This window comes from Festucalex cinctus, chromosome 9 (assembly GCF_051991245.1).
Source record: "Festucalex cinctus isolate MCC-2025b chromosome 9, RoL_Fcin_1.0, whole genome shotgun sequence".
NCBI classification, from domain to species: Eukaryota; Metazoa; Chordata; class Actinopteri; order Syngnathiformes; family Syngnathidae; genus Festucalex; species Festucalex cinctus.
Genome location: NC_135419.1, coordinates 4,558,267 through 4,572,438, shown reverse-complemented (window position 1 = coordinate 4,572,438; position 14,172 = coordinate 4,558,267).

The following is a 14,172-nucleotide window of genomic DNA, read 5'->3' as shown; positions in this document are numbered from 1 at the left end:
CGCGTTTGACCTCGGGGAACATGCTTTTTTATTTTTTTTATTTTTTTTATTTTTTATTTTTTTACTGTCCGAGAATAAATTGCAATTGCACCTCCACTACATTAGGGGGCAGTGGCGCTCTCATTATTGGCAGAGTGTGCTAATAATTTTATAGACAAATTATACTATTTATAGTCGCGTGGGTGGGGGGGAGATGTTTTCTTCTTACTAGGGAGGCATGACAGAAAATAATTGAGAAGCACTGCTTTAATTAATTGTCATTGCATATTTCCCAGTAGCTGCATTACTTGATGCATAAATGCAGGCGTGTGTTTGTAGTATGAGGGGACGCGCTGAGATTGCTATCGTCATGATGGATTGCAAAGTGTAGCTGTAGTCTCTACCTGGCTAATGTATTCCATCTCTGGGGACCGACTGCGTCTGCCCCAATTTTGCATTGAGATTTCTATGTACCACTTTGCAATGCAGGTTGAGTATGTCCACACGCTCAGCATTTGGTACACTTACACAATCTCACATCTTTTGCTAAAGGAGCCACAAAATACGGAGAGAGGTATTCACAATATTTTTATTAACTGTGAGTGTAGTTAGAGCTGTGGTGTACTGCATCACTTTTCAAAGCAAATGTTTGGTGCAAAAATATTGAAGTTGGGAATGGAATGCATGACTGGGACACTGGGATTTAGGGAAAAAAAAATAATGGTGACATTTGGTATGAAAAAGGTGACATTTGGTATAAAAAAAAAAAGTGTGACTTTGTTCTAAAAAAATCTGAAATTTCTTACAAAATGTGTGATAGGTACAAAAAGTTTGACATCTGGTACTTTTTTTTTTTTTTTTTTTTTGTATACAGAAATGTATTTTTCAGGAAAATTGTGATTGGTACAAAAATAGTGACATGAAGTCTGTTATTTGTGTCCAAACAAAAATCCTACAAAATGTGTGAAATTTGGTACGAAAACTGTCACGTATAATAGCAAAAAAGTGACATTTGGTTAGAAATATTTTGGGTAATTTTGATAAGAAAACATTATCAGAAGTTGGGTATAAGACATGATGACTAATGATTGACATCTGGAATGATAAGTCTCACATTTGTTACAAAAACTTTATATATTGTATGAAAATGTGTTTGGTACGATGATGAAACAAAAGCTTTGGTGGAAAAATGTGATAATGGATATGAGAAGCCATTTTATTCCATAAAGCTTGAGGTTTGTTACGAATTAAGTTAATGTTGAGTATGAAAAAGCCTTTTAAGTCATTCATTCCAAATCAATTGTGTTCAAAATTTGTAGAAAATAATCAATAGGGTTTGTAGTTCAAGATCTCTTTGTCACAACTCAATAACAAAAAGTGGCAATTAAACAGCATCATTGCCACATAAAAGATGTCAACTTTGAAATCACATTACACGGCGCGTGTGTTTTATTATTATTCTTAACGGCTACATTGTGTGCAATCCAAAAGGGACAAAATGGGATTTAGCGAGTGAACGCTGTGATAAAAGGCGGCAGCGGTGCAGCGAGGAGGACTCGTAGTGCCCGAGATAAGGCGGGCATCTTAAAGGCCGCCGAGAAGAGCTCAGATAAGCTTAATGAGCAAGAAGCAGAAGCGCATTTCAACTCGACGCCTCGCCTCTGACATCAATATGAGATGGTACGCAACATTCATCATTCATGTCACGGCCCCCGCTATGTTGACTGAAAGAAAAACAAACGCCGATGCACACGCCTTGCATGGCATCAACATGAAAGAACTCAAAGTACTGACACAATTTCACCATTTGTAATCATTTGCTCCAAAGTCTAAACTACTAAACATTTATTAACTGTGTAGACATTAATTTAATTAGATTTTTTTTTAATTAGAATGAGCAAAAGCAGTCAAGTGGTCTAATAGGATAATGTGGAACAATAAAACACTCCAAATAGTACGAAATGTGTAACACTTTGGTATGATGGTTTCAATGAAAACCAGTACTTTGATGTTCGGTATCAAAAGACTTCATTTTTAGTATGAAAAAGATGATGTTATATGAAGAGTTTGATGTTTGGTCAGAAAAGGTGGTATTTGGTCTAAAAACTGTTGGGTACTGTATGAAGCATGTGACAAGTTCAAAACTTTTGGCGTTGAAATCTGTCATTTGGTACTAAAATGATAACATCTTGTTTGAAAAGTGATACAAAAATCATGAAGAAATGTTAAGTACAAAAGGGTTACAATATGTCATAAAAATTGTGATATTTGAAAATAAGGTGACACTTGGTAAAAAATAAATAAATAAATACAAAATACAAAATGTCGATATTAAATTTATATTACATTTGGTATAAAAATTGTGATGTTAAGTTTTAAAAATCTGAGGTTTACTACGACAGAAAAGTTTGGTCAGCCAGAACTTTAAACTTTGAAAATGTGACATTTAGTACGAAATGTTTGGTACTTGTGAAAAAGTGACATTTGGCACGAATTGTCACGTGTGATATGAAAATGTCAACATTTGTATCAAAAAGTGTGACTTTATCATGAAGATTTCGAAGTTTGGGGGGAAAATATTTGCATTTTGGTACAAAGGGTTTGACACGGGAAAAAAAATGTGACTTTTTGTACTTTAATTCTGACGTTTACTATGAAAATTTTAGCCTTTGTAACAAAAAATATGATGTATTGGTTCAAAAAGTTAAACATTTAATACGGAAAGATGTATGTTTTGTTAGAAAAGTTGCACATTTTATGTAAATTTTCCGTTTTTGTGAAAAGGAAAAAGATGTCAATTGTTTTCGTACCAAAATAACCTTTTTTTCCCCCATTTCAAATGTTAATTTTTGTACCAAACTATATTTCTCCCCACAGAGAAAAAAAAAAAACGGAAACTGTGAAAGTACTGCAATAAGCACAGGTTTGGTACAGAAATTCTGCACAGATTGGAATAATATATTTTGCAACGTTTAATTCCCAGTCTAAATTGTACCACTTGTGTGACCTTGTCAACATGAGAATCTATCCGTCTTGACACGGTGCCTCCTTTTCTTTGGTGTCTCTGGAGAATATTCCGGCAGGGCTTTGTGTGGCTTACACATGTTGGAACTTCTCTCCTCGTTGCTCTTCTAATCATCCAGCAGATAAGGACATGCTTTTGTGCGCTAAAAAAAAAAAATGTAATGAGCGACACACATACGTAGAAAAAACGTTAATGAGTTTTTTGTGTGTGCGTGTAAGGCAGACATTCGCTTAGCAGCCATGTCATTAAACCGAAATTACACTGTTGTCATGATTTGGTGAGTCCAATTGCAAAAGCAAAGCGATTTGTGCCAAAATAAGCAACACATGTGGTTGATTGTTAAGTGCTATCCAAACTGGTGTGCCATTTTACAATTAACGTACCCTCTTAAAGCCTTCATATGGAACTTGTTTATAGTTAATAGTTATTAATATTGTAAATATTACAACTCTCAACACTATGATACAAAACGTGTGTCAGGTTTACCTGTTTGACATCTATTAAACACGACACAAAAAGGAGAGAAGACACTCAGTTCAAGGCTCACGAGGAGAGAGGAGAGGAACTGACTGACACATTTCACTCCTGCACTCTCTGAAGATTCCTCTCCTCACCCTCTCTATTTATTTGCTTTTCCACGCCCCTAGTTACATGGGTGTCCCAACCCTAAAAATGCAAATGCAGGCATAGTTGGAACACAGTGTACTTGTTTGTCTATGTGTTGTGCATGTGAGTGGAAGATTGCTAAGTACGTGTGTGGTCACGTTTGCAATCATTTCTTAACAGAAAACAGGCGACCTCAGCAGACTGGCTCGAACCATTCTGCTGCGTTCGATGTTGTGGTTCTTCGGCTTTTTGAGTCATCTTCAGGCTACGTGAATGTGAGTTGGAACAGAGCAAAGAATTCTTCGTTGCAAACAGAAGCAGCAAATGTATGATAACTTATAATTTACAATTATTCCTACAACGTGAAACTGCTTTTCGACCAAATGTGCCACACATCCAATTCTTCAATTGTGTACGAAAGGTCAACATTTCAGTTTTTGTACCAAATGTCAAACCTTTGGTAAGAAACATAAAATGTTTCCTAATAAATATCAAACATTTCCTACTAAATGTCAAACCAGTCGTACGGTGCAAAACTTTTTTTTTCTTTTTTTCTTTAAATCAAATACGAAACATAAAACTTTTCATACTAAACCTAAAAGTTTTCGTATCACGCATCAAACTTTTCATACAGAACAACAAAACTTTTTAGGCTGAATGTCACACTTTTTCCACTTGAGTCAAACTTTTGATACCAAAAATCAAACTTTCTTTACTAAACATCAGACATTTCATATTAAACATTGATGTTTTCAAACCGAACATCAAACTTTTCGGACCGAACATCGGATATTTTGTACGGAAGATCAAACCTCAGGCTAAATGTCAACCTTTTTCCAGGAAGCTCAAACTATTGATACCAAATATCAAACTTTCTCTTTTAAGCATCAGACTTTTCATATTAAATGTCAAACTTTTCCTACCAAACCTTTCTTGCTGGACGTCAAACTTTTCAGCCCAAACATCTGACTTTTCATACCAAATGTCACTTTTTGTATGTAATTGTGCTTTTTGTTTGTGTACCAAATGTCACACATTTTCAAGTCAAAACCTCAAACTTCATGTACAGTATTCATGTTACCCATAGAGTGACATCAAAATGTTACTGCAGCTCTACTATTGCAAGGCCTTAGTGACTATCCATGACACTGCCAAGTCACCCAGATGTTTGCGGTCTCGTCTTGCTTCCTTCCCGAGACCTCAATGGCGGCTGTCTTGTGAGAAGGCGCTTATCGGCCACCCTCAGGCCACCCGTGTTAATCCCACAGAAAAAGATCTCATGAAATGGAAGCGCAGCAAGGGATTATGGGAAGCATCCACTCCGTCTGAGAAGCGAGGAAAGATGGCGGTCAGATGAGAATAGAAAATAGTAGCGACGTATGAATTAACCATCACGGGAAACACCAAAGCGAACGAGATCTTCGTTTAATATTAACCACATAGCAACATGATCCGTGTTGAGTTTGGTGGTGGCGCGGTTCCCACCGCAGTTATCCTAACACTCTGTGTCTTAACTCCTCCCGCATAGGGGAGGCATCTGCTGCCTTAATGCCACCCCTGTGAAATACTCGCTTTCCCATTTCACACCGCATGCTTTTTGGACTGGGAATTTTCCACCCATCTTAATGGGAATACTCTCCGAGGCTTTCCACATTTATTCATGCTCACTTCGTTTTGGGTAAAAAAAAAAAAAAAAAGCCTAGTCAATCTGGTCAAATGAAAGTTGGATTTTTTGGACAATCAAAACAACACGGGGATATTCCCTTAAAAGAAAGCTCATTGAGTAAACGACTCCTACTTGGTAATTGCCACTCGAATGAGTCATCAAAATGTCCAAAAAGTTTAATGATCATTCTGAAGGTCTGCCATGGAAAAGGGGGATGCAAGAATGTTTTTCACCCTGCACTTACCTACAATTATTACGACTACCTGAACCTGGAAGCAATTCATAACCCCCCTACCACTGAATACCACCTAATGGACTGAAACGCTTGCGTTGTTAAATATTGCTCTGCTTCCCCTTTTTCCCCTTAATTGCGCATTAACGGCCGGCGTGCTGAACGCGTCTGTAAATAATGAGCCTTTTGGGAGAGGAAGTTCACGGCAGGCCGGACTATCGATCTCACCTCGAGTCGAGGAGATGGTGGGAGGGGTAACTGCCGCACGTCAGTTTTTTGGCTGGTGATTGTTCGCCGGGCTAATTGTTGGAGCGTGAACGAGCGTGGGGGAAAATGGAGAAAGGGGCCAGTTAAAGTGGGTCGTGTTATTTTTAAAATTGGGCCGAGATGAGTCGTGGTTTGGAGGTGACAAACTATTTCTAAATTTTGGGATGTCATATCACACATCTATTCGAGACCTAATTTCGGAAAAAACATATTTCAATTTATATAGTGTACATTAATTATGATGTATTGCAAATATGTTAAATTCTAAAATTAGAAGTGTATAAATAATCATTAAATATGATGTAAAGATGCTCCATTAGACGTGTGTTTGGTAAAAAGCCTCTTTATTTCTTAATTACTCAAAAGATAATGCAATGAGTGCGATAGTCATCCACCATTCTTATTGCCGCCATTCAGTTGTAACGTCAACTTGAAAATCACAACCTCACTCAAGTGTCAGGGTGACCTGCAGATTAAGGAGCCAATTTCCGAGATCGGTTTCTGAGTAATTTGCTGACGTCAGAATATGAGTGCTAATGAATGTATTTTTTTTTTTTATTGCATCACCTGTGATCTAAATGTAGCCTTATTACAGTAAGCACAAAAGGGAAAGTCTAATTGTAATCTATTGACAGTTGCATGAAAAATGTTGGAAACTATATTTTTCTGAGGAACAACATTATACTTTATCACACACAGTTATGGCATAATTAAATAAAAAATGAAAAAAAAAATAGTCACAAAAATGGATGGATGGATGGATGGATGGATGGATGGATGGAAGTTTTGTTTTGTTTTTCACACTTCATCAATTGAATGGCCATTGTGCTGCCCTTTCTGGTGTACCCACTTTGGCCACCTGGAGGCAGTACAAGACAGACACCTGTACCTTTCGTACATCTCAACTCCTCTCAGATCATCAGAACATTACAAATATTAGTCATTCTTCACAGAGGATAAAAAAATATATGACTATGACTTCTGTAATATTGTCTGTCTGCATGTCTTGCTGTACTCTTTGAGTTTAATCCGTTGCTTAAAGGGATTTATAGGCATTGCGACATATGCTATTTAGTATTAGTCTAGCAGACTGAAAGGCTAATTGTGGTTGTTTTAAATTCACTTGTAATTCTCATTTTTCTGTTTTTCAAATTTCAACTGGCAATAATCAGCTTGAAGGCTCTTTTTTTTTTCATCTGCTAAACTGCTGCTTGTTATGAAGTGAGATGAGTTCATTGCCACCATACAGCACTCATATCATTATCAAGCCTGTGCGAGCTAGTCGGAGCAGTAGATCAGTCAAGCAATGGCTCATCTTGAAAAACTCGTAAGTCGCTAGGCACCACTGTACGTTCGGGCTTTCCCATAAGACCGCTACAAGCAGTTTTCACTCCCTTTAAAGCCATGATGAGGGCTAATTTCCGCATGTCCAGTGTTAAGTGTAGACCAGCGGGAGAGGGAATCGTGCTCCGTTCATCCTCGCAACCTACTTTGCGCCGTCTCCCAGGAAATAGTCACGTCTTTAGAACAGCTTTCCACTGTAATCGTCCGCCTGTTTGAAGCGGGAGAGGGCAGCCGGGTGGTTCGTGTTGCGGTTTACAGATCGGCACCGCGGGGGGAGGTCGGGCCTCTGATGTCAGCGGGGGCCCATCCAGGTGGCGGGACCTCCGCGGTCTCCTCATCAAGGAAGCCGCGTTGACAGCAGGAATGGAATCAAAGAGAGGTCGAGTCGGGACGTCGCTGCCACTTTCCATATCGGGTCCTATCGGGATGTTTACAGAATTCAGTGCTCCTTGTAGCGTTATCTTTCCTATGCAGACCCCCTTCTTTGGGGTGGGGGTTCTTGCTGGTCCTGCTGCTGCAGCTTGTTAGACAATCAGCTGCCAGCTCAGCTTGCCTGATGTAATCTCTCTTGAAAATGTTTCCAGTGTGGCATCTAACATCTGATTTCCAGGTGAATTACAAGGAAACATAAACTTGCTCGAGTTAGTAAGTAAAGCAGTTTATGTGTATTTATGTTGGAAATCCCTTTTGATGGGACTAGAAACTCTGTTGCAATTGGCAAGCTTTTGAGGTATCTTTCCTATCAATGGAACAGCCTGGACACGTTTATCATTTTCAGATAGCATCAGCGCTAACATCAATTTACTACCGCTTTGATCATTAAAGCAGATTAGGTAATTTCTGTTGAAAATCATTTTGACTGGCTTCATGCTTCAATAGCATTTGTGTTGTTGCTATGGCAACCCAACATCGCCTGCTCTTTAGCCAGCTTTCATATTAGGGGACCAGCCTGGATACATTTAGTGTCACGTAACTACTTTGATCACTGCAGCACGTTAAAATCCTTTTGGTGGCCCTAATGCTTGATTAGTATCTTTGCTGTTGCCGTGGTAACAACAGATCACCTACATTTTAGCCTACTTATATCGGTTGAACCAGCGTAGACGTATCTTGCATTAAAGCTCCCATACACCATATCATTTTTTTTTTCAATAATCGTTTATGTTCTTTAATTGATGCAAGATAATTTGGATTGGAAATGAGCAGGATGTTTTTTTTTTCCAAGCTATATTTGTTAGTCAGAAATGCCTGTTATTTTGAGCAAACCGTTTTCTCATTAAAGGTGCATTGTGCGATTTAAAAAGGTAATATTAAGGTCTTTTCTCCATCATGCATGCTCCACCAATGCCCAGATGAGTACGAAAAGCCCTGACTGTTTTACTCTAACTGCACCTATCAGCTTTTTATCTTCCCTTTATAAGTAAAGTGTGCGGACCCCGCACACTTTCTTAGGGAGGGGAGGTGTGGAGAGTAACGTCATGCGCCTCCCCGCGGAGTAGCCGACATGTAGCGTTGTGCTAGCATTAGCCTGTGGCGTTAGCTAGCATACGACACTGTACGCATGAGCTGCTAACTTTCAGTCGTGAGTAAAAGTAACAAACTGCACAAAGATCCTTTAAGATTTAAAACAACAGCTGTTTCCAGCTAAATTGCCCCAATGATAAGGGCCTAAACAATGTGTGTGTATGTGTGGGCTAACCTCTCTTTTTAGCTGCATTGACAACAAATTTGTTAATAATTGATATCCTTTTGGTGGCCATGACGCTTGACTGTTATCTATTGTTGCCATGGCAGCCCCTGGATCACCTATTTTTAGCCCTATTAGTTGATGAGCCTGACACATCTTGCATTAAAGCTAGTATCAATACTCACTTTGTAATGACGTTGGTCATTAAAAGCAGATTTGGACCCGTAAGGTTGGAGTGTCCCTGTTCTACATTTGCTGTCTATTCACTAGTACAGTATAATGATCAATATTGTAGCATCATTGGCATACAAAATCAATGGAAACTGGATGTTAATTTGTGGATGGGTCAGTCATGGAGCGAGTACAAAGACATCAGCGCCTTTTTCCATCTACGTGCAAAAGAGGAAATAATGACGTTATTACGCGGCGTAGCGCAAAACAGCCAAACAGCTTGAAAGCTTGTAATCGCCTCTGGGAGACCTCTCGTTAAAAGTTGTTTCCATTCAAAGGAATCCAAAGGAGTTCTGCGTATTAAATGCAAAAAAAAAAGAAGCACACGCGCACACTATTATTGCTATCTGCGTTGTGGCTTATTAATGGCTGCCGGAAAATGGTCGTCTTCCTCCTCCTCCGGGTTTGTGCGACACTTCATTTTACGCATGAGATGTCGCTGCTGTCGGTGGCGAGACAGATGATGTTACGGTGGAGCGCTAGTCATAAAAAATAAATAAATAAATCAGCCACCGCCACCAGTCACAGTTTCACCGATCAGCATTAAATTGGGTGTACGTGTCCGTCATGACATGATGCACAAAAAAAGTCTCCAGAACCCGAAAATCAACAAGAAGTTGGCCATTTTGGTTTTGAAATGGCTTTTAAAGGATTCCCGGACTGTTAAGAAAAATTATTCCTGAACCAACGAACATAAAACTGCAGGGAACATGTCTAATATAACAGGACCAGAGTTGCCACAGTTACCTTGAAAAAGTAACTCAGTTACTTTACTGATTACTTAACTTTAGAAGTAACAAAGTTAGATTACAAGTTACTTTAAGTTACTTTGAAAAGACCCATACTCGAAGTAGAACATTAAGTTTCACCATGACAAAGTTTGTGAACGAAAAATTGTGGTTTCACTGATTAACGTGAAAGGGCCACTGGGACTAAGCACCATAATGTCACCATAACAACACCATAACTGCAGTTTTCTTTTCATTGAAATTCGAGAAGTTCTGTACCATCCAGGCATTGATTTCCCCAGACGGGACAAAAGTGGCCTTCAATAGAAAGCGTCCTTTTTGCTCAGTGGGACATAGATCTGACTGTTTTCTTAAGATGGAACCCAGGGGTGGCAAATACAATGAACAACAGCATGGGGCCCAAAATTGAACCCAGTGGAACACCAGACAAGAAGTGGGGCAGAGTGGGACTCAGCCAAGCAGCCAAGTCTAACACAACAGGTTCTTTCTGCCAAATACGATCGAAACCAATCTAGTGCGGTACCACTTATGCCCACTTGGTGCTGCAAACGAGCCAACTGTGGTCAACCATATCTAACACAGCAGTCAGAACTAACAAAACACATTAAGATGTCATCAGGATGTGTCTGTCATAACAGAACGCATGAAAAAGTCACAAGGAACTATGCCCAAAACTGAAAAAGAAGTCGACCCTTCACCCAAATGAGCGCCAATTAGAAGCAGGTACCCTTCGCCGATTTGGTGACACTGAATTACCGTACACGTTTAATGTGGGCGGAGCATGGCGCAAAGTTTTGATCATCATCTCAGGGATTTGCCATGATGTCAACAGCAAGTGTTGTGGGGAAATACAGTACAAATGGTACTGGCAGAGCTGAAGGCATCACGACCTCCTTTTGCGGGGGCCACCCTCATGTCATCTGTGACTGAGCACTTTCCTTCCTCAGAATTCTCTGCACAAGTCGGCACAAACTATGCAAGCAGCCTTACTTGTCAAAGTGCGTGTTCATCTGCAAAGCGGACGGTCCTCCATTCACAGGAATTAAACCGCTTGCAGACTATGCTCACTTCGTTTCATCTAATCCACCAACTTGGCGGCGGTGCCTCATGAATGCAGAGTGACAATTCGCAAGCGTTGCGGTCGATAACAATGTCATTAGTGTGGCATTAGGTGTCAGTGCCAAGATGCACGCTGGTGTTTGTTGAGTTGCTTTCAGTAAACAACAGACTTTCCACTACAGTGCAGTTTCGCGAAGCCTCGGGGGTCAATTAGATTGTCACAGTTGGACAGTTCACGAGTGAGATCAACATGCTATTTTATTTTATTGTATTATTGGAGCAAATGCGGATTATGTTCATCCTGGTGAAAATGTATGCTTAACTGGAATCGTTTAAAAATCCAACCACTAAAGCTGTTTTCACTTAGCAACATAGAAGTTGGTAGGCATGTCAATCATAAGTAAAAAAAAAGTCTCAAGATGCCACGCCTAAAAAGACACAGGGTGGGTTGCTAAAAACATTTGTTGTTTTGGCCATTTAGAGTAAATTCAAAAATTCAACACCCAAAACCAGGTTAACTTAGCAATGTGGAATTTTGTAGAACATCAACAAAAACACAGGAAGTCTGCTAGTTTCATTTAAAGTGGGTCATGTTAGTGTAATTGCCATTTCTAGGGTTCCATCGAAGACAGACATGCTGCCGAGATTTTGCCCGAACTACAAAATTTGAACTTCAGATTTTGTCCTTTACAGTATAATAGCAAAGTTTAATTACTCACAATAAATGAATAAATAAATAAAATAAATAAATACATAACAAGACTCCCAGTAGCAGCTCCCAGTTAAGGAGACAATTTTATTGCCGTGTGCATGGATCCTTCAAAGGTGAACTCCGTCCTAGAAATGTAGCCAAATTGCTACCAAATTTGAAGAGGAAAGACCCGAATGATTTTAAAGATTACTGACACAAAAGCCAAGGTGGGATTAAAGGGGAGAACATTACATTGAAAATGCATTATCTCATACCCATATTCAGTTATTACTATATTACTTTGAAGACTAATCCATCATGTAGCAATGCCTTAAGGAGCTACTATATATAAATATATATACTGCACATTGGCCTGTATAGACATTATTAATTGTAGGCTAATTAGAATGCGGATATTAAAGAGGGCTATAACAAACACAGCGAGTTGAAGTTAGATAATAACGTGTAAAATATTCTCGTGCCCGAGGGCACATGCAGATCACCTAAGCATCATTTGGAGAAATAAACAACATGGATTTAACAAAAATAATAACCTCACAATGCGTGTTCACGTAATTATATCCCGAGGCGAGCCTGGGCGGCTAATAAGATTGCGGCCAGTGCTTCGGACATCTTTGTTATATTTGAAGATGCTCCGAATCATCTATTGCAGTTTCATTTGTGATTATTATTATTATTACACACAACGATGTATTATTTTGTCATTTTCAATTATGTGTATTTCAAAAATATATATATTTGGTTGATACTGTATATGTATGCCATTAGTAAATTCAGAAATTTAGCCCCCGCAGCCAGTTTCTCTTAGCATCATGAAATTTGGAAATAATGTCTATCTATCATGTGTGAAAATAATAAATAAATAAAAATAAAAGTCTAAAGAATCCATGCCCACCAGGACAGAAGTCTGCCATAGCAGCTGAAATAGGACATTCTTTCGATTGTTTTGACCATTCATATTAGAAATTATGTCGCCAACCAGTTTCCCTTAGCAACACAACATATGGTCAGTACGTTTATCATGAGCAGTCCCACAAAAAAAAGTCTCGAGAATCTCTTCCCAAAAAGACAGAGCGAGTCTGCCATTTCATTTCAAAGCAGCCATTTTGTCCATTCAATCAAAACGCCATAGCCAGTTTCCCTTATCAACATGTAAAATGATAACCATGACTATCCTGAGTAGTCCCACAAATAAGTCTGAAAATCCATGCCCAAAAAGCCACAGGAATTCTGCCATTTTGTTTTGTATACATTTTTTTATATTATATTATATATATATTTTTTTTAAATTTATAAATAAATTCATTTGCACTTTTCCAGGGTTTCTTCAATGACTAATGACTAACTCCTAGGTATTCGGTGCCCCCTACTGACAAAAATGTGTTATCAAAAGTCTTCCTTACTGCTTGTTTTGAAATGAATCTTAAATCGAATCCCAAAGACAAAGGTGTTTGGAGTACGATATCGATCACGGGACGCGACATCCTCCCCGACAATCGTCGCGCGTGTGGTCGCACTCGGAGTTTCCTTGCCGTTCCAGCGCCAGAAGATGACTCACCGCAGGCAAGATGAAGAGCCCCTTCGCTCCGTATGGCACCGCTACTTTGTTTCTGTCAGCAACAAGGGGCGGCGTATCACGCCGGCTCAATAAATCAGAAGCCCACCATTTTGGAGTAGGTACCTCGCCATTATCAGATGCCAGGCTGCTGGCACAATGGAAGCAAGGCAAGGGTCGCGTTAAAAAAGATTTCGGGCGGTGAGCGCCTCCGTGAGGGGGATTTAATTGTCAGTGAGTAGTTGGCCTGACCGAGTTTTAAAATGAATCTCTTCCAAGTCGGTTTCATCTTGGCCCAGTGAGAAAATGTTGGGCTTATTGATCAAGGAGAGCTGTCAGTCATGAATCATCTCGCTATGTCTCGCGGCAGCGATTCTAAACTAAACGGAAGACAGTGAGGAGTGAAAGACAAGCACGGTGGCTAGCGCGACTGCGAGTGAAACTACGACGCAACTACTTTGCACCCACAAAAAGTACGAGGATATGCTCAGATCATTTTATATCAGGTAGTTTTTCTCTTTTTCATATCCAGTTGGTCATAACATTAACCTCTGATTGTAAATTCGAGGCAAATATGATGAATGTGCCATATTATCTTTAGTGAAACAATCATTCATACTTTTTTTGCGTAAGTATTCAAGTAATTTTGAACAAAAAGTTACCGATTTAACACAATTATCACGATTAACACTTTAACTCGGGCTTGATTTCTGCTGAGGAATGCGTAGTAAACGTGCGTTTGTTAACAGCTAGCAAGCTAAGATAGCTGGAAGACTTCAATATACAGCAAGACGACACAAACGGACACAAATGATTTAATGAATGACAATTTACACCACAAAAGTAGTGATCGGCATACTGTTTCAACCAAAAACGACATACCTTGGGCTTCAACTTCCACTTTTCCCTCCAACAAACCTCATTTTTTTGTAGTTAGTGGCTCCAAACGGCTGGTTTCAATGATTCAGTGTCCTACTCGGGATGTTGTTTTTTGTGACACTTTACATATTTCCCACCTTTTAACGAAAACGCTCGCCGAAAATCAAGCTCTCTACATTCA